Below are 27,883 nucleotides of genomic sequence, written 5' to 3'. Positions count from 1 at the left end.
CCCTTATGTGCAGTAGGAAGCATTTTCCCCTTCCCTCATATGCAGTAAGAAGCTCCTCCCCTTCCCTCATGTGCAGTAGGAAACTCCTTCCTTTCCCTCATATACAGTAGGAAGCTCCTCCCCTTCCTTCATATACAGTAGGAAGCTCCTCCCCTTCCCTCATATGCAGTAGGAAGCTCCTCCCCTTCCATCATGCGCAATAAGAAGCACCTCCCCATCCCCGGGTTACGTGGGAGTCATCCTCTCTTATACAAATACATCATATGGGGGTCAGCCTCTCCTACACACGGGTCATGCGAGGGTCCTACTCTCCTGTGCACATGGGTCACACGTGGTTCGTAGTACCCTATACACACGTCACGTGAGGGTCGTACTCTCCTATACACACAGGTCACACAGAGGTCTTCCTCACCTATACACACAGGTCATGCAGGGGTCTTACCTATACACACAGGTTACGCGGGGGTCAGTCTCGTATACACACGGGTCACGCGGGGGTCGTACTCTCCTATACACACGGGTCACACGAGGGTCGTACTCTCCTATATACACGGGTCACCAAGGGTCGTACTCTCCTATACACACGGGTCACGCGAGGGTCATACTTTCCTATACACACAAGTCACACAGGGGTCTTCCTCACCAATACACACAGGTCATGCAGGGGTCTTACCTATACACACAGGTTACGCGGGGGTCAGTCTCCTATACACACGGGTCACGCGGGATTCGTACTCTCCTATACACACGGGTCACGCGAGGGTCGTACTCTCCTATATACACGGGTCACCAAGGGTCGTACTCTCCTATACACATGGGTCACGCGGGGATCATACTCTCCTATACACACGGGTCACACGGGATTCGTACTCTCCTATACACACGGGTCACGCGGGGGTCGTACTCTCCTATACACACGGGTCACGGGGAGGGTCGTACTCTCCTATACACACGGGTCATTGGAGGGTCGCACTCTCCTATACACACGGGTCACGGGGGGTTCGTACTCTCCTATACACACGGATCACGGGGGGGTCATACTTTTCTATACACACAGGTCACGTGGGGGTCATTCTCTCCTATACACACGGGTCACGCGGGGGTCATACTCTCCTATACACACGGGTCATGCGGGGGTCATACTCTCCTATACACACGGGTCACACGGGGTCATACTCACCTATTCACATGGTTCACGCAGGGGTCGTAGTCTCCTATACACACGGGCGGGGGTCATACTCTCCTATACAGACGGGTCACGCAGGGGGTCGTACTCTCCTATACACACAGGTCACGCAGGGGTCGTACTCTCCTATACACACAGGTCACGCGGGGGTCGTACTCTCCTATACACACAGGTCACGCGGGGGTCGTACTCTCCTATACACACAGGTCACGCGAGGGTCGTACTCTCCTATACACACAGGTCACGCGAGGGTCGTACTCCCCTATACTCACGGGTCACGTGGGGGTCATACTCTCCTATACACACAGGTCACGCGGGGGTCGTACTCTCCTATACACACAGGTTATGCGGGGGTCGTACTCTCCTATACTCACGGGTCACACAGGGGTCGTACTCTCCTATACACACAGGTCATGCAGGGGTCTTACTCACCTATACACACAGGTTACCTAGGAGATTATATATATATATATATATATATATACACCAAACTATGTCAGCATTTATCTATATTCAATACAAATACCTTTATCTTAATTTAAATACTGTTATCGATAAATTCTGCCACTATAGATCTATTATCTGGATGTATTATATTATACATTATTTAATATATGTGAACTTTTTACAATCCCCCTGTGGAGGGAAAATCTACATGAAACTCTCCAAATTAGTACATCATAAAGATAACAGATCTTCTTTCCTTCCTTTGGCGATAGTGGATTAATATCAATGATAATAATAAAAATAATAATAATCAATTTTCATTATTCATGTTGTATGTTCAACAATATAATAATGTGGATTCATGTTATGGTAGGCCGTGACTGATAATCATATATAATACATAATTATACTTTCCTAAAACTAAAAAGATGCAAAACAGATCCGGTCACTATCTGATGTCGTCTGGGATGATGTCTTCTTATCTCCGATGTAATCTGGCATAAACACAGTCTTTTGAAATAGATCCTTTGATAAAAAATGATTGGTTATCGATTTGATACAGTCCAATATTGCATTTATCATTGTTAGGTCCATAAACTTTATTCTTTATTGCAAAGTCCATATATTTAATCAAAGTCCATAATTTAATGTTGATAAACCACAGTTCATGAGTGTAGAAGAATAGTATAGGTCTTTGATGTCTGTGCAGTGTAGTTTACATTAGTCAACTTTATCCTCTGCACTGCCTGTTGTCATTCCTGGAATAGGTGATGAGACGTTCTTGATCAGCACGACAGGAGTTAACTTTAACACTTTCGTACTCTCTTTGGTAACTGTGGTGAGGTCTCAATGCACAGACCATGTGTCAGGGTTACAACATTGTCCATCCTGGCACCATAAGATCACCATCTTGCTGCAGTCCTGAAGTGGTAAGTGTATTGTATTTAACACAGTCTTATTTGAGATGTTACCTTTTGAGTTTCAGCTTTTGCAACTTTTTGTGAAATCCCTTTTAACTTTAAAAATTTAAGAAAAGTCTTTTATCTTTCTGTAATCTTGATTGAAGACTTAATTCCCTATTCTAGATACCAAATATGGCAATGAAACTACCACTAATAATGTCACAGCGTATCATAACTCTAATATTATAATACCATGTCTTATTATTATCGTAGAAGTATTAATATAATCGATACTTAGAATGATGAAATAATACTGCATAATGGTATAGACGATAGTATTTCATGTAATAATCTTTTTGTCATTGGTGTAATTACCTTTCCAACCCATAGGTGGCAATGTGTTTGAATGTAACCAAAATGTAATACTAAATATAAAATAATATAATATGTACCTATAACATGTACCATATTATAAATATGAAAGGCAACAATGTGGCTTATTTAGTTAGATCATTTGTAAAATGCTAAACCAAAGCAAATAACCTTTTAGAAAAGACTGGATGATTCCATCAAAATACAATATTACTAAAAAATATAATATATTTAATATAGGAAGGTAAACCTAGATGTACCTTGATCTTCCATCTTTATTACTCTAATTTAATTTATTTGATTTGTCTATTTTTTTATTAAATAACCTACTATATAAGAAAATGTGTAACTATAACTAATATTTCATCCTTATTACGTTAACATACTAATGTAAGAATAATGTATTACTAGGAAGTAAATGAATGAATATATTGATGAATAAAGTATTCTTTTATTCCAAAACATTGGAACTTTTCCTTTTAATATGATTCATATTTAATAAAGTAATATTCTTATATTAGATATTACTTAACTAAATATTAAAGTGTTTTCTCAATTGAGATTAAAAATTAGAAGGAAAAATAAAAATTGTAGAATTAAAATTTTGATTACAATTTTAAATATTGAATAAAAATAATCAAAATAAAAAATAAGAATTAAAAGGAAAAATGAAAATCGGAAAAAAATAAAAGATAAAAGTTGGAATAAAAATAAGGCCTTCTATGTATATGACACTTATGTCCTTAATAACACATAACCTTAATATTACCAATATCTTATATGATTTCCATACCTGTCATATCATTAACCTATAGAAATAATTAAGTCATGTAACCTTGCTGACAATACTCTTCTTTAGTATATAAATGCATTGTGATTACCATACTTCAATTTTTTCTATTTTATTCCCAATAATTTTTCTTTCTACATGATTAATATAGATTATTAAAGTATTGTGTAGACACGTATATTAATCAAATATAAATATGTAATCTAGACCAAACCTTTTTCTTTTAATATTATGAAATATGATGTTATGAAAAAATTAATATATCAAAATTAAATTAAATTAACTTAAAATGTATGCTGACCATATTTGAAAAGAAAATGATTAGCAATCTGTGTATCAGTAAAATAAGTAACAAAACTGTATAAAAGTCAAGACATTAAAAAAACTTATTCTAGAATGTGATTCTTCAGAGTAAACCTTTGATTTGGGTCCTGACACATCTATTCTAAAGAAATATGTCTATGAATAAGATATATTCTGTATAAATTCCTTTATTAATAATACTTATGTACTATAACTTATTTTATTCTAAATAATATATTATAACCTCGAAGTTAAATAAAAAAAAATGTTTTCCTCTTTTTTTTTTCTTTGGACGCTTCAAAGACTTCTCTGGATAGAATTTCAGTCAGCAGCTGCTAAGACAATCAATCATTCATACACACATATGTACACAAGACTGTCACGGTTCTTTAACATATACATCCACATAGAAAACTATTGACAAACACATATCCCTTTTTGGTTTTCCAATTTTTCTATGCGCATTTCAAAGATATGACAACTAATTTGAAGTACTTCTTGAAATATACAAATTAAATATTACATTTACTCATGAGTACCAGGTACCTTTGATAGTTACATACTGTACGTTTGGCCACTAACAGGACAATCATTTATTATTAGCTCAGTATTCAAAGTCACATGCTTTTGGTTAAAGACAAAAAACATTCCAACAAGGCGAGCAAGTGTAAGCATTCCACTCCAAAAACTCAGATTACACATATTAGTTACATTTCAAAATAGCACTAAGGAAGATATATGTATTCATATTCCTAAAAGAAAGATGCTAAAAACAACTGATCTTCCTCCTGACGATTGCTACCTGAGAATAATAATAATTATTATTATGCATGCTTTCACGATTTGCCTTACACAATATAAGATATATGTTACCTGATTGAGGATAAGAACAAATTTATAAATAAAAATGTAATACTTCATCAATCTGCTTTTACTGAGAAATTCTTAGGGAAATAAAAGAATAAAATTATTATCCTATTTATGATAAAAAAGTGAAACACTTAAAATAAGTTATACTTTTCTTATTATTAAATTTTAAATATTATTATTCATATACAGAGATTATATATATATATATATATATATATATATATATATACACATACACACATATTCAAAAAGAAAGAGCCAGCACAATTTCTATACTGTATTAATAAATGGAAATTTTTAGCAAAACATTGCAATATTTTGAGCCACCCCGCCAACGTCACGGCAAATTCCATGGGGCAGTCCTACACTAAATATTATATTTTATTTGGGGTGCCATATGGCCTCACACCTTTAATGCAGAACTGCTTGAGGCAGCACTTACCTGGTGCTTATGGCACCCCAAATAAAATATAATATTTAGTGTAGGACTGCCCCATGGAATTTGCCGTGACGTTGGCGGGGTGGCTCAAAATATTGCAATGTTTTGCTAAAAATTTCCATACAGTATAGAAATTGTGCTGGCTCCTTCTTTTTGAATATATATACACATAAATATATATATATATATATATATATATATATATATATATATATACACACATAATTGCCTTATTCTGTCTGTCTGTCTTGCTGCAAAATTGTGTCACCGTGACAGTGTTGTTACAGTGACAACTGTCGGATTAGCCGCTGGGCTCGGCCTGGCCCCGCCCCCCGCATGGATTAGCCGCTCGCCCCGGCCCTCCGCACGCATCGTCCGCTCCAGCGTACACCGGCTCCCGCTCGCCCCCACCACACATTGGCACACTCGGCCCCGCCCCCGGTGGACATAACCTCGCGTAACTATAGGAAGTGCTTCCCTTAGTTACTCGATGTGTATCACGGTTACCAGCGTACACTGGCTCCCAGTACACATGTGCAGGGAGCAGGCATACGCTGACGCCTCGCCCGCTCAGCCCCAGCCCCCGACACACGTTGCCACGCTCGGACCCGCCCCCAGCGGCCCCAGCATGGGGGATGGAGCACGATGGGAGGTGTGCAGCATGGAGGATGGAGCACGATGGGGGGTGTGCAGCATGGAGGATGGAGCATGATGGGGGGTGTGCAGCATGGAGGATGGAGCACGATGGGTGGTGCGCAGCATGGGAGATGTAGCACGATGGGGGGGTGCGCAGCATGGGGGATGGAGCACAATGGGGGGTGTGCAGCATGGGAGATGGAGCACGATGGGGGGTGCGCAGCATGGGGGATGGAGCACGATGGGGGGTGCGCAGCATGGAGGATGGAGCACAATGGGGGGTGTGTAGCATGGAGGATGGAGCACAATGGGGGGTGTGCAGCATGGGGGAAGGAGCACGATAGGGGGTGCACAGCATGGGGGATGGAGCACGATGGGGGGTGAGCAGCATGGGGGATGGAGCACGATGGGGGGTGCGATGCATGGGGGATGGAGTACAATAGGGGGTGCTCAGCATGGGGGATGGAACACGATGGGAGGTTCGCAGCATGGGGGATGAGCACGATGAGGGGTGCGCAGCATGGGGGATGGAGCACGATGGGGGGTGCGCAGCATGGGGGATGGAGCACGATGGGGGGTGCACAGCATGGGGGATGGAGCACGATGGGGGGTGCGCAGCATGGGGGATGGAGTACAATAGTGGGTGCTCAGCATGGGGGATGGAACACGATGGGAGGTGCGCAGCATGGGGGATGAGCACGATGAGGGGTGCGCAGCATGGGGGATGGAGCACGATGGGGGGTGCGCAGCATGGGGGATGGAGCACGATGGGGGTGCGCAGCATGTGGGATGGAGCACGATGGGGGGTGCACAGCATGGGGGATGGAGCACGATGGGGGTGCGCAGCATGGGGGATGAGTACGATGAGGGGTGCGCACCATGGGGGATGGAGCATGATGGGGATGCGCAGCATGGGGGAAGGAGCACGATGGGGGGTGCGCAGCATGGGGGATGGAGCACGATGGTGGTGCACACCTCCCCCCAAAACACACACACTGCCACACGCATACCGCACAACACACCACACACACTGGGAACCACAAACACCGCCCTACACAGACACCCACACACACACAGACAACGCCGCACACACACAACACCCGACACACAAACACCGCGGCATACATAAATATACGCACATACCGCGCAACACACACTGCACAAAACATACCTCCCCCCAAAACACACACACACACTCCACACCCACACAAACCACGCAACACACACAGCACCACACACACAGAACGTTGCAAACACACAGCGCTCCACAAACAACGCAACACACACAACGCAACACACATACAACACCGCTCTCACACACCCCCACACCCAGACAACACCCAGAACATTTACAGCACCCTACACAAACACTTGGTAACTACACACAACAACATATATATATGTATATATATATAACAAAAATCATACATTAACTACACAATACGTAAATTCTAGAACACCCGATGCGTTAGAATCGGGCCACCTTCTAGTATATATATAAATCTATAGAGGGTATGTATTACATGGATGCACTGTATATGAATAATAATAAATATCACATAATAAAATTAATTTATCCAGAAATCCCCTTTATCCAGCTGAAAACCAAACCTAAATTTTTCTTCAAAGATTCGATCTATTATAGTCATTTTCAAAATATTGGAATCTCTGAAAATCTTTTGTAGTTCCGCTAATTTCTTTTCATGAGACATCTCAGGAGAGTGTATCACCTGTTTCTGTCTGTCAGGGCTTTTAAACATAACTTGTCTGAGATCATCAGTATCAGATCTTCTGACCATATTCTCCTTAATTGGAGACAAGGAAAGAGGGTTTTTTTTCCTGTGAAAAAGGATTTTTAGATAATAATTGTGATGGATTGTATGATTTGTAATTTACATGCAATTTCCTACGAATTTCATACATTTTGTCACAGGAATATTTGGATCTGCGAGACACTGTTGGTTTTTCACAGAATTTCTCCTTTTTTGGTTTCGGATTTACGGCATTAATTAATTTCTGTTTTGATTGATTTTGGTGATTTCTAACAAAATCGATAAATGTCGTACATTCGAATAGGGACCGTTTCTTTAATGCAATCGTGCAGGTTTTATAATCCAGAAATTTAAATTTAATGACGAACAAATGCATAATTGCTTTTGTTCTGACTAGAGTTGAGCGCGGTTCACGGTTTGAGGTTCTCCAGTTCGGGGCTCGAGTGATTTTGGGGGCTGTTCTAGATCGAACTAGAACTTGAGCTTTTTGCTAAAGCTCGATAGTTCTAGATACGTTCGAGAACGGTTCTAGCAGCAAAAAGCAGGGCTTTTTACAGCTACAGTGTGCAGGAGCCATCGCTGGCAGCCTGCCACAAGCTGGTAACCAAGATAAACATCGGGTATCCAACCAAAGCGCTTTGGTTAGTAACCCGATGTTTATCCTAGTTACGTGCAGGAAGCCGACACTTCCCCGCTCAGCGCGCTCTGCCCCCTCTTGCCCGCGGCATGTACACAAACACACACACACACACACACACACACACACTCTGCACACATGGTCCCGCTCGGCTTACCTGCGGTGATGAAGTCCCGCCATCCCGACCTCAGCTCTGTCACTGTCCTCCATGGCCGCCGCTTGTCACATCACCTTCTCTCACTTCCGACCCGAGACTGACTAGCGGTGATGTCACGGGCATCTCGCGATACTTGGCTGTGAAGTCGCAGGTCATTGAACTCAGTGACAGGTGCTGTCAGTGTGCTGGAGATCAGCGCAGGTAATGTACCTCGCTGACAGCAGCACTTGTCATCCCCTGCAGTGACCTGGGCTGACCCATTGATGTTAGCTCAGGTCACTGCATTGCTCTCCCAGCCAATGGGGAACATTCTGCTCTTCATTGACTGGGACAGTGTGGATCGTCATGGCAACCCCTTGGATTACACCAGACCTGGATTTGTTTTTCTTTCTAATAAATTGGTTAAAGAGGGAATGTTTTGGGGAGTGTTTTTTCAAACAAAAATGTGTTTGTCGTCTATTTTTTTTATTACTGACTGGGTTGGTGATGTCGGGTATCTGATAGACGCCTCACCTCACCAACCCCAGGGCTTGATGCCAGGTGACATTACACATCTGGTATTAACCCCATATATTACCCCGTTTGCCACCGCACCAGGGCGCGGGATGAGCTGGGGCGAAGCACCAGGATTAGCGCATCTAATGGATGCGCCACTTCTGGGGCGGCTGCGGCCTGCTATTTTTAGGCTGGGGAGAGTCCAATAACCATGGACCTCCCTAGTCTGAGAATATCAGACCCCAGCTGTCTGCCTTACCTTGGCTGGTGATCCAATTTTGGGGGGACCCCTACGTGTTTTTTTTTTAAATTATTTCTTTCATTTAAAATAACAGCGTGGGGTGCCCTCAGTTTTGGATTACCAGCCAAGGTGAGGTTGCCAGCTGTGGTCTGCAGGCTGCAGCCGTCTGCTTTACCCTAGCTGGCTACAAAACTAGGGGGAACCCTACGTCATTTTTTTTCCCATTTTTTTGGCTAAATACAAAGCTAAGCACCCCTTAGTGCCACATGAAAGGCACCAAAGGGTGCAAAATTACAAAATGCAGGAGAGTGGGACATTATGTGTCTTTCTGCCATTATAATGACAGAAAAGACTGATATGAAGTGCACAAGCACAGGAAAATCACCAGAACGCTCTACGCTGTGAAAAGCAGTAGAAAATGGCACTGGAGTGAACATGTGACCGCCTCATGTAGGTTGAAGCTATGGATCCTGGGTAAATTTATGCATTTACCCTCCTTCAGTTTTTTTGCAGTACACAAAAAAAAACGGAAGGCACACGGATGACAAACAGATGACATACGGACCGTCTACGGAACGGAAACGGATGCCACACGGATGCACCCGTGAAAAAAAAAACGGACTGTTTTATGCAGACCGCAAAAATGGATCGGTCGTGTTAATGTAGCCTTATTCTGATCTGCCGTTTATAAACAGCAGGCAGAAATAAGTGAATAGCGCCCCCCAGCGTCAGAAAATCTCCGGGGTTTCAGGGCTAGCTGAGACCCTGGAGATCATGATTCAGGACGTTTTTTCCGGTCCCCGCTCACGTGATCACAGGTATACACCGTACACCGATGATCACGTTACAGTAAATGACAGCGCCGGTAAAAAATTATTTATCTCCCATCTGGCATGAACAAACACTTCTTCTCCACTTCTTCTCCACCTTTTCTCCACCTTTTCTCCACCTTTTCTCCACCTTATCTCCACCTTATCTCCACCTTATCTCCACCTTATCTCCACTTTTTCTCCACTTTTTCTCCGGTCGGTCTACCCATTAGCTCTGCCATGCATAGTGTAGCTCTACACCTACTGCACATGTTACTTTATGATTGACATCTCTTTCGTACCAGAGCTGTCTAAGCCTACTCTGACCCCATATTTGTCATTACTATATTGTCCTTGTACTGTATTATGACATTTGTATCATGTGTTTCATTTCTTGCTGTGTTGCAATTTTTTTGCTGCATCCCAATTGTACCTCTACATTGTTCGAGTTTATGTTATTGTTCTCTCACTCTTATGTGATACTGATTATTGTCATTTTTCATGATTACATGCAGATAAGTCCAATCTGACGAAGGCTCAGGCCGAAACGTCATTTGTAACTTGTTTTGGACAAAAACATATATGCTTATGAAAAATTTTTTTTTCTTAATACGGACTATGTCTGTAATATGTCTGTCTGTATGGAGAAGAGCAGACAGCAGCTGCAGAACTACAAGGCTCAGCATACTCCATCCAGGACTGTATGCAGAAGTTTTTTGCCCACCAAAAAAATGACGTGGGCTTCGCCATATTTTTGTATGCTAGCCAGGTACAGCAGGCAGCCACGGGCTGCCTACAACCCACAGTTGCCTATTTGTACCCGGCTGGGAACCAAAAATATAGGGAAGCCCTTTTTTTTTAATTATTTCACTTATTTCATGAAATAATTAAAAAACAAATGATGTGAGCTTCGCCCCATTTTTGTGTCCAGCCGGGTACAACTAGGCAGCTGGGGTTGGAATCCGCAGCACAGGTTAGCCCGAGGTTTCTGGGCGCCTCTGCTGCGAATTTCAGTCCGCAGCCGTCCCAGAAAATGGCCATCATCTGGCGCTGTATCCAACTCTTCCAACAGCCCTGGAGCCGGGTGGCTTGTTGGGTAATCATGAGTTAATACTGGCTTTGTTTTACTAGCCAGTATTAAGCCAGAGATTCTTAATGTCAGGCACGTTTGACCCGGCCATTAAGAATCTCCAATAAAGGGTTAAAAAAAAGACACCACACAGAGAAAAAATACTTTAATAGAAATAAATACACAGACACATTAGAGACTCCATCTTTATTACCCCCTGTCATCCCTCCACGATCCTGCTCTTCTGTCTTTCTCGTTCAACAAATGCAGCTCTGCTACATCACTGCTGCATGGGGGAAGACGCTGCTTCCCGTGGAGCATTCACTCCATGAAAGCTGCACGAGAAGCAGCGTGCAGCCTTCACTCCGTGAGTGATCAGTGCTGCTAGCGGTAACAGCGGTAACGCTGACAGACGCGTTACCATAGCAACGGTGCTCCCGGAGCCACGGTTAGCGGTGACGTCACCGCTAACTGCGTTGCTATGGCAACGGTGATCTCTGTTAATGACCGGCTGTGTCAGCCGGTCCCTAACGGAACGGGGAGTTGACCGTGTGCTAGAGCATGTCGCCGGTACACGGTGATACACAAATGTGCACCGTGTACCGGAGAGATGCACTCGCAGGTCCTACATGACGCGTCATAGTCATGTGACCAGTCTGTAGCCAATGAGATAATAGCCGCGTGACTGGTCACATGGCTATTTTGACGTCACGATAGGTCCTGCATCACTGCTTGCAGTGCCGGTCACCGGGAGGATTCAGCGATCATCGGATGGAATAGCGGCAGGAGACAGAGTGCAGGAGGGATCGCGGGGACCGGTAAGTGTTATGGCAATGTTTATTAACTGTTTGTGTACATTTATCATGCATTTTTATGTGTTTGTGATTGCCTCCCATTATAGCCTATTGGTTCGAGTTTGGTTCGTCGAACGTTCGACGAACCGAACTCAAGCGGGACCCCCGTTCGGCGAACCGACCTCGAGCCGAACCGCGACCGGTTCGCTCATCTCTAGTTCTGACATTTGGAATGACCGCCCTATATAAACGTTCAAAAACGGAAATAAATGAGAACGTACTCTCATTCTGTTCAATTTGTAATTCCTGCAACATATCATAATTTTGACTAGCTTCATTTCTTTCACAAAAAAATAAGATTTTCAGCCTTGTGATGTCATCATCATTTGGACAATCAAATGTCTCATTGTCAGAAGACTTTTTTAATGCTAGCTGTCTGAAAAAATGCTGGGGTATCCATATACGGAATAACTGAGTCTTCTCACTATCGGTTAAAATTTAACTTTTCAACAAAACTTTCAAATATTTCTGAATTTCTGCACACTTGTATCTTGGAATCATATGCAGAATTAATTTGCATATATCCAAAAGATTCTTTCTAAGTTTAATCCGTAACTTAGCTTGTTCTATTTTTAGAAACTGATCTCCGCCATGCTCTCTGACTCCTCCCCCTTCTGGCTCCTCATAGTCATTTCCTTGTCTGACTCCTCCCCCCAAAATGTTAAAAATATATCCCTTAAATATATTTTTCTTCAAATACGTGATAAACGCATGAAAGACAAACTTCAAAATGTAAAAATAAATAGATATATTTATATTCAGTAAAAAGGGTTGCCAAAATATAAAATTACAGTTCAGTTACAGAGAAGGAAAAAATAGTATTCTTTGTTAGCTTACGTAAAGAGTTCGATAATTAGTCCATACTAATCAATAGAAATCTTCATCCATCTTTCCTTAGTTCCTGAATAGATGGCAAGCGTCATATGCTGTAGGCCTGACAGCATAAGTTACCATAGTCTTGGATGGTTGGCTGGATGGATCCGGCTTCCAGCAGGCTCGACATGTGCTAGTGTGAGAGAGCGTGGCCCCCTCCCACTGTGTTATATTTATACAACTGTCCAAATCCATATAGGGAGATTCTACTGGACGCAGGTTACACATGACGTAATCCTCTTCCAGATAGAATGGTATATTATATAATTATATATATATATATATATATATAGATATATATATATATATATATATATATATATATATACCATTCTATCATACTATGTCTAGATTCGATATAGATACCTTAATCTTAATTTAATTTATTGTTATTAATAAATTCTGCCACTATGGATCTATTATCTGGATGTATTATATTATAAATTATTTAATAAATGTGAACTTTTTACAATGATACATCAACAACTCGACTGACATCCACACCCAGTAAAAAACTATACTGTATTAGAAAGGGTCAAGACACACATAAAGCCCTACTTACCAGGCTGTGCTGGCACGAAGCACTGACCAGGCGCCATTACAGAATCCAAGCAACCCGTCTCCAACCGACACGGCATCTCATCCTCTGCGTCGCCTGCCGGGGAGCCCTGACCCGCTGAGGCGCTCAGACCCAGCTCGACCAGGGAGCTGACAGCTCGGTGGGCAGCGTCCCGGAATCTGAATCCCAGGAAACCACGGCCAGCGTGTATCCGCCTTGTCTCCCCAGCATCGCAAGGTCCCACAGGTGATGGGTCTCTCGTAGCCAAGCAGCCCCACTGACTGGAGCATCGCCGGGTGGAACCGCCGCCATCTTGTTGTTGCATTTATCTCTGGTGCTAGAAGAGGCCCGGTCACATGACTGACTGCTGGCCCCGCCCACTTCGCAGGTCACAGCCGCCTTTATGGATTCCTCCCATACTGAGGCCTGTGAACAGGTGCAGAGGGAACAGGCCCTGATCAGGAGGGTCCCCGTAGGGGCTCCTGCGGCGCTACTGGGGACCAAAGTGACGTCAGGGGAGAGGCACTCTGGCAGCCTGGCCCTGCGTGATGGCCGGGCAGGGGTAGAAGCAGCATCCGCTCCTCCCGGCAGTCCTCCCACAATCTCTTGCAGCCGTGCCTGGATCTCTGCTCCATCAGACCTGCTGGCAGCTCCCCTCGCCGTCCCTGAAAATCCTCCAGCGCAGACATCCTCAGATCCAGGTGATGAGAGAAGATGAGAACGGGCACAGGTACCTTCAGCAGTGGTGCCTACGTGACTATTGCTGGCCACCCCTTTTACCTCACCCTATATACATTCCTACTGTACAAATCTCCTGACCACACCTCCCTAAACTACCTCCCCTTAAAGTATCACACCCCAGCACAGCCCAGCTTGCTCTGCTTTTAACCTTTTACTTGCCCTCCAAAGCTGAGTCATGGGTCACTGCGCCCATGGCTCTGCTTAGGGCTCCGTTCTTCCTTTTATTACACTGTCGCATGCACCTGCAGAACAGTGTACAGGGTGGGCCATAAGTATGGATACACCTGATAAAATGGAAGTGGTTGCTGAGTTCACCTTACCATTTGTGGCATATTAGTACATGGGAGGGGCCAAACATTTGAGGCCGGGTAACACCCATGGCGGCCATCTGCAAAGCCACCATTTTGAATTCAACTTTACTTTTTTCAATGGGAAGGGGGTCACGTTACATCAAACACAGAGAGAATTGCACAAGATAAACACTAATACTAATATGCCACAAATGGTGGCGAGCTGTGGACCATGCTAGTCTATCACAGGGACTGATATAACTAAGAACCAACCGCATCTTGTGTGAGCCTAGGGTGAGGATATCTACATCCCAATAAAAGATAGATTTTATATACTGTATCTTCACCATGATGATTACTCCATATATCTGAGGTGAACTCTACTGTGGTGTAAAAGCTCAATACCTTCCCTTTCTCGCTACACAAAAATGAGAAGAAGGAGGCTCTTATAGATGTGGAGGCGCCACAGCAGAGCCAAAGAACCTAAACACAGTCCCTCCCTGTGGCATATGAAGGGAGGGAAGGAGCTTCATTCTGCACATGAAATGAAGGGGAGGAGTTTTCTAGAGCACATAGGGTGAGGGGGAGGAACTTTCTGCTGCACATGCAGGGAGGAGAAGGAGCTTCTTACTGCACATATATGGAGGGGGAGGAGCCTCCTAGTGCACATGGTGGGAGAGGGCGGAGCTTCCTACTGCACATCTGTAGAAGGGGAGGAGCTTTGTACTGTATATGTGTGACGCCTTTTACTAGCCAGGTAGTCACAGGTAAGCCCTTGCACAACACCCGTCCCCTAAAGAGGGTAACATCAGCCAATCCTTAAAACCCTAGTCACCTCCCTCAGGATTTGATGTCCACACCAGGGGGCGGAGCCAGGCAGTTGGCCACACCCACCGAGGAGTTCACAGGTCCTGAGGCAGGAAAACCCAGTAAGATCAGTTTGACAGTGGAGTGTGTAGGAGTCAAGTGCAAGTGCAGAGGCAGGCCTGTGCCCAGGTCTGCCCCAGTCTAACTCAGGTGTCTGGGTCGGAGCCCAGTCACCTCTGACTAGGAGGCAAGCGGTGGCCTCAGCCTGCAGGAGCCGGTGAGATGGCTCAGTGGAACCGTAAGGGACCGGGACAGGGTAGTGGCCCGCTGGAACCGAACCGGGGAACTGACTGGAAGCCGGAGCATAGAGGGGGTACTTAAACCCTGAAACACGATCCCAAAACTACCAGACCCTGTTAATTAACTGATTGAGGTCTGGACTATAGGTCCTTTCCCACCCAAGTCCCGACTGAAGACAACAGCCCACCTAAAAGGGGATAAGTCACCGCCAAGGCTAGAGATCCAAGGGGCCAGCGTCTGCGGGCAAACGGGCTCTCCTGACACATACATGCCGGGGAGTGGGGCTCCCGTTTCTGAAGCATGGGTGTCCAACTACAAAAAGGTGCTGGAGAAAGGCGGAGACCGCCAACCCGACCAGGGGACCAGACGCAGGCGGCTGCGGGCACCGACCACCATCTTTCTTGGTTTACTAGAGACTCAGTGCTTCTTTAATAGTGTGTACCACTGTACCCTCGGGCTGCGAACCACCAAGCACCACTACACTATACCCATCGGGTCCCGGGGCCATCACCCCTGCCCACAGAGGGGTTAACATCAAAGCTGCACAACATCTCCCTCGGGGTGCCTCGTAAACAGCATAAGTGGTGCCTACATTCACCACAACCCGTGGGTGGCGTCTCAAACTTTAACTTAAAACCCCCCTTCAATGCGCCAGCCCCCCTTGCAGAGCGTAGTGACCCCCGGTCCGGAGGCGCTCGAGCAACCGACACACGAGCCCGGATCCGAGCGGCTCGGCTGCAGCCGAGTGCGGGGCGGTACACATCAACTCTTCTGGCGTCACGAACAGGATTGAACCAGTTCACTTACCAGTGGAAGTGCGCCTTGAAGTCAGCGGTGATCCGTTGCAAAATTTGCGAAATCCGCCATCTTGCTGCCATCTTGTGGTGCGAAGATTCCCTCCAAAGCCGTCTTCTTCCCCGCGAAAAGCGCGCGAGAGTTGAAGCCCCGCCCCCTGGGAACTCAGCCGTGCAGTAAAGCGCGCGGTCGAAAAGTGAAACTGCCCAGCAGAAAGAGGGAGTGCCGCAAAAAGACCAAGGGGGAGCGGGAAGATGTCCGCGCCTAATCCCGACGGCGGAGTGGCACCAGCTGATGGAGCGGCAGTGCCCGCAGGTGCGCCCGATGATGGAAACTTAGCGGCGCTCGCTTCGGTCGCAAGAGCAGGGGAGGCCGCGGCTCCAACGGTCGTCCAGGTAATGCCAATCTCCTTGCCCTACGTGCCCGGTGCTGCCTGGCTACCCCAGTACGATGGGAAGCCCGACGCTTTGCAGGTGTTCCGGAAAAAGATATGCACGATTCTCGATTTGTATGCCATGACGGGCAAGCAGCGTGCAGTGGTAGTACTAGGGCAGCTGATCGGCGCGGCCGAGCAGGAGGTGGAGACCTGGGCAGACACGGACCAGGACTCTGTAACTGCCATCTTTGATAAACTCCAGGTTGCCCTTGAAACCCGCACAAAACAGAGTTGCGGATGCAGTTTTACCATTGCTGGCAGCGCCCAAAGGACAGTATAAGAGATTATGCCCTGCGGCTACAAACAGCCTTGCGTGCACTAAAGTGGGTGGGCCCTATCAATGAGGCTGATAGCAACAAAATGCTAGTGGAGCAGTTCCTGCAGGGACTGGGGTCCGCCAAAGACCGCAAACAACTGCGACTGTGGTCCTTGTAGCACGCCGATCTGGACTTTGCAGTTCTGAAGGAGCGCGCCATCAAGGCCCTACAAACACCAGAATCCTGCAGCCCCGATCCGCCATCTTGGCCAGTTGATACTGCTCCCCTCTCTGTAGTACCCCCCTTGCTGGCCCTTCCGGCCCCTACTGCAGCCACCGGAGCCATGGAGGAGCTGACATCACAAGTCCGGCACCTGAGCGAGGACGTCACCCAGATCCTCGCCGCTCTCCAGCTACCGAAGAGAGTCAAGCCCGTGGAGAATATACAGCTTGCCGACAGCCCGGAGGACGTACCCTGGATGCAGTGGAGAAGGAACCATGATCCTCCGTATGGACCGCCTGCCTGCTACAAGTGTAACAAGACAGGCCAAGGGCCAATCCTCAGGAGTAGATCCTCAAGGCCCAGCTGATTGGCGGCATTGGTATGTTGGAGGCCGCTCCATCATCTCCCTGGCGGTGGATGGTGTCTCAACCATGGCCCTGCTTGACACTGTATCACAGGTAACCACTATGCCTTACTCGTTGTACCAGCGGTATTGGGCTGATAGGCTATCGTCCGGAGGAGCAAGTTCACTAACTATCATTGCTGCCAATAGGCTCCCTATGGTCCAGGTGGGGTTTAAGGAGGTGACCCTGACTGTCGGACGAACGGAGCTGAGGCGTCAAGGGATGATTGTGGTGCTGAATGATTCCAGTGACCGTAACCCGAAGATGGTCCTCGGCACCAATGTGATTGAGAATTGCATGGGAGAAGTGCTGAGTTTGCTGCAGAAATTGTCTGCCACTGCAGGAGGGGGCCGGCAGAGAGCACTGCAGCGTGAGATCCGGGCCCTCCTGCAGCGACAGCAGGTGAACGTGACAGGCGGAGAGATTGGTGGTGTGCGGGTGATGGACGCAGCACCTTTGATGGTGCCGCCGCGGAGTGAGATGATGATCTGGTGTAGGGCAGCAGTAGGACCCCAAGGACAGGATTACCCGGCAGTGGTGGAGCCCTTGCCGTCGGAGCATTGGCCCACAGTAATGGCAGCCAGAGGGGTGATTGATGTCAAGAAGGGGAGAGTGCCCGTGAGAGTGCTGAATTGTGAAGAGGAAGAGGTCAGACTCCCCCGCTACGCCACCATAGCCAGGTTGTTCACCGTAAATGCACATGCACGACACCACCCCCGCAACCACTACACTCAACTCTGGCAGTGATCTTCCACCCAAGCAAGCAGAGGAGTGGTGGCGGGAGCTGCATGTTGGCACTGAGGCCACGCCTACACATGACAAGAAAGGGGTCTACAGAGTAGTGCAGGAGTATGGGCAGGTTTTCAGCAAGCACCCACTAGATTTTGGGAGAATAAAGAGGGTTCAACACCATATCCCCACGGGTACACATCTGCCCATTAAGGAAAGGTACAGACCCATTCCCCCTGCACACTACCAGTGCGCCAAGGAGATGTTGAGGAACATGAAGGAGGCATGGGTCATCCGGGATAGTTGTAGTCCCTGGGCAGCTCCGTTGGTGCTGGTAAAGAAGAAGGACGGCACCATGAGAATGTGTGTGGATTACCGAAAAATCAACCAGATAACACATAAGGACGCCTACCCTCTCCCCCGTATTGAAGAGTCACTTGCTGCATTGAGAACTGCTAACTATTTCTCTACCCTTGACCTTACTAGTGGCCACTGGCAAGTGGCGGTTGCACACGAGGACAGCGAGAAGACTGCGTTTGCTACCCCCATGGGACTCTGTGAGTTCAACAGTATGCCGTTCGGGCTGTGCAATGCCCCGGGAACCTTCCAGAGGCTCATGGAGTGCTGCTTGGGGCATCTCAACTTCGAGACCGTTCTGCTGTACTTGGTACTTACGATGTGATTGTGTATTCCAAGACATATGAGGCCCACTTGGAGCACCTGGCAGAAGTGTTTGTGGCCCTCGCAAGGTACGGGATGAAGTTAAAACCCTCTAAGTGCCATCTATTGAAACCTAAAGTGCAGTACCTCAGGCACGCAGTGGGCGCGGACGGCATAGCCCCGGATCCTGAGAAGATTACCGCTATCCAGAGCTGGCCACAACCAACCACGGTGAAGGAAGTGAGGCAGTTCCTGGGCCTGGTGGGCTACTACCGCCATTTTATTAAGGAGTATACGAAGATGGCCGTGCCGATGCAAGACCTCCTCATGGGACAGACCAGGAACGGGAGATCTCCTGGACCCCCGTTTGTCTGGGGCGCAGAGCATGATGAGTCCTTTCAACAGTAGAAGTCGACCCTGATAGGGGAAGAAATCTTGGCTTATCCTGATTTACGGCCTCCCGTTCATCCTTTACACCCACACCAGCAACGTGGGCCTGGGTGCGGTCCTGTCCCAGGTCCAAGATGGAAAAGAGAAGGTGATAGCCTATGCCAGCAGGAAGCTCCGGCCCACCGAGAGGAACCCTGAGAATTACAGCTCCTTCAAGCTCGAATTCCTAGCTCTCGTGTGGGCGATAACGAAAAGGTTTAAACACTACCTCGCAGCGGCGAAGTTCACTGCCTATATGGACAACAACCCGTTAACCCATCTGTATACGGCTAAGCTGGGCGCCCTGGAGCAGCGGTGGATGGCCCGACTGTCCAATTATGACTTCACCATCAAGTACAGGGCTGGCCGCAAGAACACCAACGTGGACGCGCTATCCCGAATGCCACATTTGTCCGATGAAGGGACGGAGAAGGACAGCCTGGAAGAGATCGAGCTGCCCGCATTCCATCGGCTGCAAGGTGAGAAGCCCCGCGTTAGCCAGCAGCAAGCGAACCTCGATCCGCTGCCCACCAATCCATAGGGGATTGATCAACCCGAAGACCCATGAGAAAGTTCGCCAACTGGTGGTGCCCCAGGCATGCGTACCCAAGGTCCTGCAGGCCTACCATGATAGCGCAGGACACTTCGGCTGGAAGAAGCTGGAAATGCTACTGTGGGAGCGGTTTTACTGGAATGGGATGAGGGAGTCCGTGGAAGCCTGGTGCCGAGAGTGTGTTCCCTGTGCCTTGAGAAGATGAGACGAAACCAGCCAGAAGACCCCGCTACAGTTAGATTGTCACCCACCAGCCGCTGGAATTGGTCGCCCTGGACCATGTTAAGCTTACGCCCAACCGGAATGGGTATACCTACGCCCTGACCATTGTGGACCACTACTCAAGGTTCATGGTGGTTGTCCCCGTTAAGGATCTAACAGGCCGCACTGCAGTCAGAGCCTTTCAGGCCTACTTCTGCCGGCCGTATGGCTATCCAGAGAGGGTGCTCATGAACCAAGGCCCAGCCTTCGAAGCAGAGGTATTCCAGGAGTTCTGCCAATTGTACGGGTGCAAGAAGATCCGGACCACGCCCTACCATGCCCAAACTAATGGGATGTGCGAGAAAATGAACCGCCTGGTCCTTAACCTCCTTAAAACATTGCCCCTGGAAGAGCGGAACTTATGGCCTGAGAAGTTGCCCGACTTGGTAGATATGTACAACAATATCCCCTGCAGCTCCACCAAGTGTACACCTGCATATCTGATGAGAGCTCAGCCGAGGCGGCTGCCTGTGGACGTAGAGATGGACATAGAAGTGCCCAAAGCTCTTCCTCCCACTGCCAACTGGAATGCCAAGTGACAGACGCAGTACTGGCAGATCCAAGAGTATGTAGAAAGAAATCTGCGCCAGAACCGAGAGAGGCAGGAACAGCGCTTTAACAGGCGGGCTCAGGCTGCCCCTTTTGGACCTGGGAACGGGGTACTGAAACGTAAGAGAAGGACGCACAAGCTCGACGATCAGTGGGAAAGGACTCCCTATGTCATACAACCAACTGGATGGGAGAACGAGAAGACCTACCTGATCAGTCGCGACCAGGGGAAGACCACAGCCACTGTTTCCAGGGACCACCTTAAGAGATGCCCGGATCCCCTGAGGCTGGTAAACGAGGTCCCTGTTCCCATGCCGAACGTGATCAAGGAGAGGGAGGTGATCCATACAGTGATGGGAGACTTCCCAGCTGACTGGCCGATGCAGAATGGTGCGGTGATCGTTCCCGTGATAATGTTCCCACAACCCGTGGCAGAAATGGAGTTGGAGACGCCCGCCAGTGAGCCAGCGCCCAGGGATGCACCTACACCACGCCCCCGCAGGTCTCTACCTGCCATACCTGATGCCCGGGAAGAGGGACCGGTTGTCCCCTCTCCCCCGTCACCTCACCTGAGAATATGGGACCCCGGAGGTCCACACGCTCTAACCTAGGTCGGCCCCCACTTAGGTACAGGGAAACTGCTATTTAGGGGTGCAACATGTTGATTGTGTATATATGCGTATGAATGAGTGCCAATCACCCGAGACCCTCACCTAATTCAGAAGAAAGTTAAACAGGTAGCGATTCCGGCTACCATGTTCCCGTCCCCATTGGGACTCTGCAGTTTTACCCCGTTTAAATAGAAAAGGCCGAGAACTTGCAGGCCACCCAATAACTTTTGGTCCTTGTAAATAGTCCCATGGAACACCCTTTCACACCTGCAGTCTCCGGAGAGGCTGATTGGAGGAAGGGTGCTGCGGTGGAGTAGGCCGAGGTCCCGTCACCAGTGCAACCGGTGACAACTATCCGGGGCAGGGGTCCCCTGCACGTGGGGCCCCTGAGAGACTGCCGGGTATGTAACTTTGTACCCGGCCCGTTGTGGGGAATACCTGGGCTTGGGCCCGTTTCCTGGACTGGGGAAAAGGGGTGCTGACCTGGTTTTAGAGGCAGCATCAAGGCTAGGTTTGCTTGGGTGGGCAACTGAAAGGACCCGTTCCCGTTTAATAAAAATGTGTTTTCATGTTTGCAACGTTTAAGTAACATGCCTCCCGTAAGGGATGATTCCTACAAATTCTTTAAATGTAAATAATATTATTATAATTGTATTTGTGTTTTTTATCTTTTGCAGTTACAAAATAAACCGTTGGTGGTCGGACAGCCCGCGGACGGTCTGTATTAAACCAAGGGGGAATGTGACGCCCTGGACTAGCCAGGTAGTCACAGGTAGGCCCTTGCACAACACCCGTCCCCTAAAAAGGGTAACATCAGCCAATCCTTAAAACCCTAGTCTCCTCCCTCAGGATTTGATGTCCACACCAGGGGGCGGAGCCAGGTGTTTAGCCACGCCCACCGAGGAGTTCACAGGTCCTGAGGCAGGAAAACCAAGTCAGATCAGTTTGACAGTGGAGTGTGGAGGAGTCAAGTGCAAGTGCAGAGGCAGGCCTGTGCCCAGGTCTGCCCCAGTCTAACTCAGGTGTCTGGGTCGGAGCCCAGTCACCTCTGGCTAGGAGGCAAGCGGTGGCCTCAGCCTGCAGGAGCCGGGGAGACGGCTCAGTGGAACCGTAAGGGACCGGGACAGGGTAGTGGCCCGCCGGAACCGAACCGGGGAACCGACTGGAAGTCGGAGCACAGAGGGGGTACTCAGACCCTGAAACGCGGTCCAGAAACTACCAGACCCCGTTAATTAACTGATTGAGGTCTGGACTATAGGTCCTTTCCCACCCAAGTCCCGAATGAAGACAACAGCCCACCTAAAAGGGGATAAAAGTCACCGCCAAGGCTAGAGATCCAAGGGGCCAGCGTCTGCGGACAAGCGGGCTCTCCTGACACGTACACGCCGGGGAGTGGAGCTTCCGTTGCTGAAGCACGGGTGTCCAACTACAAAAAGGTGCAGGAGTAAGTCGAAGACCACCAACCCGACTGGGGGACCAGACGCAGCCGGCTGCGGGCATCGACCACCATCTTTCTTGGTTTACCAGAGGCTCAGTGCCTCTTTAATAGTGAGTACCACTGCGCACCGCCAAGCACCACTACACCATACCCATCGGGTCCCGGGGCCATCACCCCTGCCCACGGAGGGGTTAACACCAAAGCTGCACAACATCTCCCCCGGGGTGCCTCGTAAACAGCAGCAGTGGTGCCTACATTCACCACAACCCGTGGGTGGCATCACGAACTTTAACCTAAAACCCCCCTTCAACGTGCCAGCCCCCCTTGCAGAGCGAAGTGACCCCCGGTCCGGAGGCGCTCGAGCCACCGACACACGAGCCCGGATCCGAGCGTCTCGGCTGCAGCAGAGCGCGGGGCGGTACATATGGAGGGGGAGGAGCTTACTGCACATGTAGAGAGGGAGAGGAACTGCCTATTGCACATGTGGGAGGGGGGGGGGGCTTCCTTCAGAGCATGCCCAGAGAGTGAGGAGCTTCCTGCTGCACATGGGGGGGGGGGAGCTTCCTGCTGCACATGGAGGGAGGGGGAGGAGCTTCATTCAGAGCATGCCCAGAGAGTGAGGAGCTTCCTGCTGCACATGGGGGGGGGGAGCTTCCTGCTGCACATGGAGGGAGGGGGAGGAGCTTCATTCAGAGCATGCCCAGAGAGTGAGGAGCTTCCTGCTGCACATGCTCACAATTTTTCGTTTTAATTAGCATTCTAGGACCTTTCTATAACAAAATAGCAGCCACCTTAGTTCTATATTCTATAGCAAATTCTTCCCTAGACAAAACTATTGTGATTTGCTAATAAAAAGTAGTTAGGATTATATATGCAATTAAAATTTTTAAGTATTTTCTATTGTTCTATTCTCAAAAAACCCATGTAAGTAATGTGTAGGATCTACTGACCGACACATGATGGATAATGATTCCACTTATCCTCGGTCTCTCCACTCGTACATCTGATCTTTCTCTTTGTCGGGCGATATCCGGCCTCACATTGTACTGTCAGGGTCTCATTCACATTATATGTTCTTTTCTCTGCAGGGATCATCTTGTCACCAGCTGGAGGAGGTTTACACTGACCTGCAAAATAAGAAATCACCATGACTGGACTGAAGACATATGTCTGTGAATGTGACCACGAGTCTGCTACGTCCAGGTGGAGGCGTCTTCACCAGAATGTCATGTCCAGGAACAACTTCATGGTCACATTTATAGCAGCATACGGCCCATAAACGTAACAATAAACTCTACGTTCTATAAATGAAGACATTACATCAATATACAGTATGGATAAATTATGCTGCGTGGTTTATTATTGGTTACCTGAATTATAATGTATTGACAACAAAATTTAAACCAAATATAATGAAATTATTGACCAAATATTAACCCCCTCACCCCCGGGCGATTTTCAGTTTTTCATTTTTGTTTTTCGCTCCCCTTCTTCCGTAACGTTTCTACTCTTCTGTCAGTCTTGCCATACAAGGGCTTGTATTTGTGGGACGAGTTGTACTTTTAATTGAAGCCATGAGTTTTACCATATAGAGTACTGGAAAATGGCAAAAAAATTCCAAATGCGGAAAAATTGCACTTAGATTTACAGTTAGGTCCAGAAATCTTTGGACAGTGACACAATTTCCGCGAGTTGGGCTCTGCATGCCACCACATTGGATTTGAAATGAAACCTCTACAACAGAATTCAAGTGCAGATTGTAACGTTTAATTTGAAGGTTTGAACAAAAATATCTGATAGAAATTGTAGGAATTGTCACATTTCTTTACAAACACTCCACATTTTAGGAGGTCAAAAGTAATTGGACAAATAAACCAAACCCAAACAAAATATTTTTATTTTCAATATTTTGTTGCGAATCCTTTGGAGGCAATCACTGCCTTAAGTCTGGAACCCATGGACATCACCAAACGCTGGGTTTCCTCCTTCTTAATGCTTTGCCAGGCCTTTACAGCCGCAGCCTTCAGGTCTTGCTTGTTTGTGGGTCTTTCCGTCTTAAGTCTGGATTTGAGCAAGTGAAATGCATGCTCAATTGGGTTAAGATCTGGTGATTGACTTGGCCATTGCAGAATGTTCCACTTTTTTGCACTCATGAACTCCTGGGTAGCTTTGGCTGTATGCTTGGGGTCATTGTCCATCTGTACTATGAAGCGCCGTCCGATCAACTTTGCGGCATTTGGCTGAATCTGGGCTGAAAGTATATCCCGGTACACTTCAGAATTCATCCGGCTACTCTTGTCTGCTGTTATGTCATCAATAAACACAAGTGACCCAGTGCCATTGAAAGCCATGCATGCCCATGCCATCACGTTGCCTCCACCATGTTTTACAGAGGATGTGGTGTGCCTTGGATCATGTGCCGTTCCCTTTCTTCTCCAAACTTTTTTCTTCCCATCATTCTGGTACAGGTTGATCTTTGTCTCATCTGTCCATAGAATACTTTTCCAGAACTGAGCTGGCTTCATGAGGTGTTTTTCAGCAAATTTAACTCTGGCCTGTCTATTTTTGGAATTGATGAATGGTTTGCATCTAGATGTGAACCCTTTGTATTTACTTTCATGGAGTCTTCTCTTTACTGTTGACTTAGAGACAGATACACCTACTTCACTGAGAGTGTTCTGGACTTCAGTTAATGTTGTGAACGGGTTCATCTTCACCAAAGAAAGTATGCGGCGATCATCCACCACTGTTGTCATCCGTGGACGCCCAGGCCTTTTTGAGTTCCCAAGCTCACCAGTCAATTACTTTTTTCTCAGAATGTACCCGACTGTTGATTTTGCTATTCCAAGCATGTCTGCTATCTCTCTGATGGATTTTTTCTTTTTTTTCAGCCTCAGGATGTTCTGCTTCACCTCAATTGAGAGTTCCTTAGACCGCATGTTGTCTGGTCACAGCAACAGCTTCCAAATGCAAAACCACACACCTGTAATCAACCCCAGACCTTTTAACTACTTCATTGATTACAGGTTAACGAGGGAGACGCCTTCAGAGTTAATTGCAGCCCTTAGAGTCCCTTGTCCAATTACTTTTGGTCCCTTGAAAAAGAGGAGGCTATGCATTACAGAGCTATGATTCCTAAACCCTTTCTCCGATTTGGATGTGAAAACTCTCATATTGCAGCTGGGAGTGTGCACTTTCAGCCCATATTATATATAGAATTGTATTTCTGAACATGTTTTTGTAAACAGCTAAAATAACAAAACTTGTGTCACTGTCCAAATATTTCTGGCCCTGACTGTATTTGATCGTTTTGGGGATATTTTATTCACCATGTGCAATATATAGTAAAACTGATGTCAGTATGATGCCTGGGGTTGGTGCAAGTTCGTAGACACCAAACATGTATAAGTTTAGTTTTATCTAAGGGGTTAAAAGACGTTTGTCCCCAAAAAAGGCGCACTTTTTGCACCCATTTCCGTGATCTGTAGCATTCTCATTTTTTGAGATATGGGGCTTAGTGATGACTTATTTTTTGCATCTTGAGCTGATGTTTTTAACAGTACCATTTTTACCCAGATGCTATGTTTTGATCGCCCGTTATTTCATTTTATTATTATTGCACAAAATTTGTGACAACCAAAAAATGTAATTTTGGCGTTTGGTAAATGGCATAGCGGCAAAAAATTCCAATCAGGTTAATTAATTTTATATTTTGATAGATTGGGCATTTTTGAACGTGGCGATACCAAAGGTGTGTATATTTTTTATTTTTTACCAGTTTAAGTTTCAATAGGGCGAATGGGAGGTTATTTGAATTTTAAGGGTTTTTTTTATTTTTTTTTTACTTTTTATTTTTTTTAATAGTCCCCCTAGGAGACTATAAAGATCAGCAGTCTGATCACTGATTCATTTCTCCTAACCAGAGCTGCACAGTTTTGATCAGCAGAAATGCTGCTCTGCTGGCTGTAACAAGAACTACGTGATGATAGTGACAAGAGTCATCACATGGCCCTGTGCTACCATGGCAACCATCGGTTCCCCATGATCGCATCACGGGAACTCCGATGGCAGCAGGGAAAGGTGATTTCCCCGCCACAACAATTTAAATCGCGCTGCACATTTTGACAGCACGATCTAAGGGGTTAACAGGCACGATCCATCCACACCTGATAGCTGCACATGTCTGATGTTCAAATCAGCAGACATGTGTAGGGATCACCACCGGCTCATTGCAGCAGCTGATGATTATCACCCATTCATGATTTAGGACATACCGGTATGTCCTCGGTCATGAAAGGGTTAAAATGATTTAATCATCACAAAGAACCAAGTCCACCTAGCGCCTTATCGGGGCAACTATAGTCACACATCATAACCAGAACGGTCAATAGCCCCCCAAAAAACACCGCAACCGTGTTCTGAAGACCTAAATTGAAAATGTCAATCTCTACATCACAGAAATGTAGAGCGTCAGCACAGAGGCATGGCTAGGGGGTTCAGCTCGGGGGGGGGGGGGGGGGGGGGCAAACATCAGAGTGAGACCCTAAACAAGTAACCGTGGTAACAACTACCTTGGCACACCCTAATCATGTATACAGGGGAACCTCCGCACATTAGCTCCCACACTGTATAAGGGCCCCCACACCAGTGGCATAATTAGAGTCTGATGGGACCAGATGCAAGATTTGGAGCTGTCACCCACCCCCCACTGCATTTTGGTCACATGTATGGGCCATTGTAGCATTCTAACTCCTATAAACATATACGAGCTGCTCCCTCCCCCTTCATTATGGAGTAATGTCCACCATCGTGTACTAATGTCCCTTATTCTGGTCCCCTTTCTGGTATATATGTCCCCATTCTGGTATATATGTCTTCCTCCTGGAATACTGTATATGTCTTCCATCTTGATATATCTGTTCCAAATCCTAGTGTACATGTTTCCCATACAGGTGTATATGTCCCTCATACTGATATATATGTCCCCATC

The 27,883-nt window shown here is 47.0% G+C and overlaps 1 long non-coding RNA gene across 1 annotated transcript in view; it reads right to left on the bottom strand.

The window, feature by feature from the left end:
- Positions 1–23,986, bottom strand: part of LOC142302927 (uncharacterized) — a 33,458-nt gene extending 9,472 nt beyond the window's left edge. Inside the window, exon 1 of the long non-coding RNA XR_012752978.1 lies at positions 23,844–23,986. This is a non-coding gene — a long non-coding RNA (uncharacterized LOC142302927). The remainder of the gene's footprint in view (positions 1–23,843) is intronic.
- Between the last annotated feature and the right edge of the window lie 3,897 nt (positions 23,987–27,883).

This window comes from Anomaloglossus baeobatrachus, chromosome 1, assembly GCF_048569485.1.
Source record: "Anomaloglossus baeobatrachus isolate aAnoBae1 chromosome 1, aAnoBae1.hap1, whole genome shotgun sequence".
Taxonomy (NCBI): domain Eukaryota; kingdom Metazoa; phylum Chordata; class Amphibia; order Anura; family Aromobatidae; genus Anomaloglossus; species Anomaloglossus baeobatrachus.
This window is presented reverse-complemented; position numbering and strand designations above follow the sequence as displayed.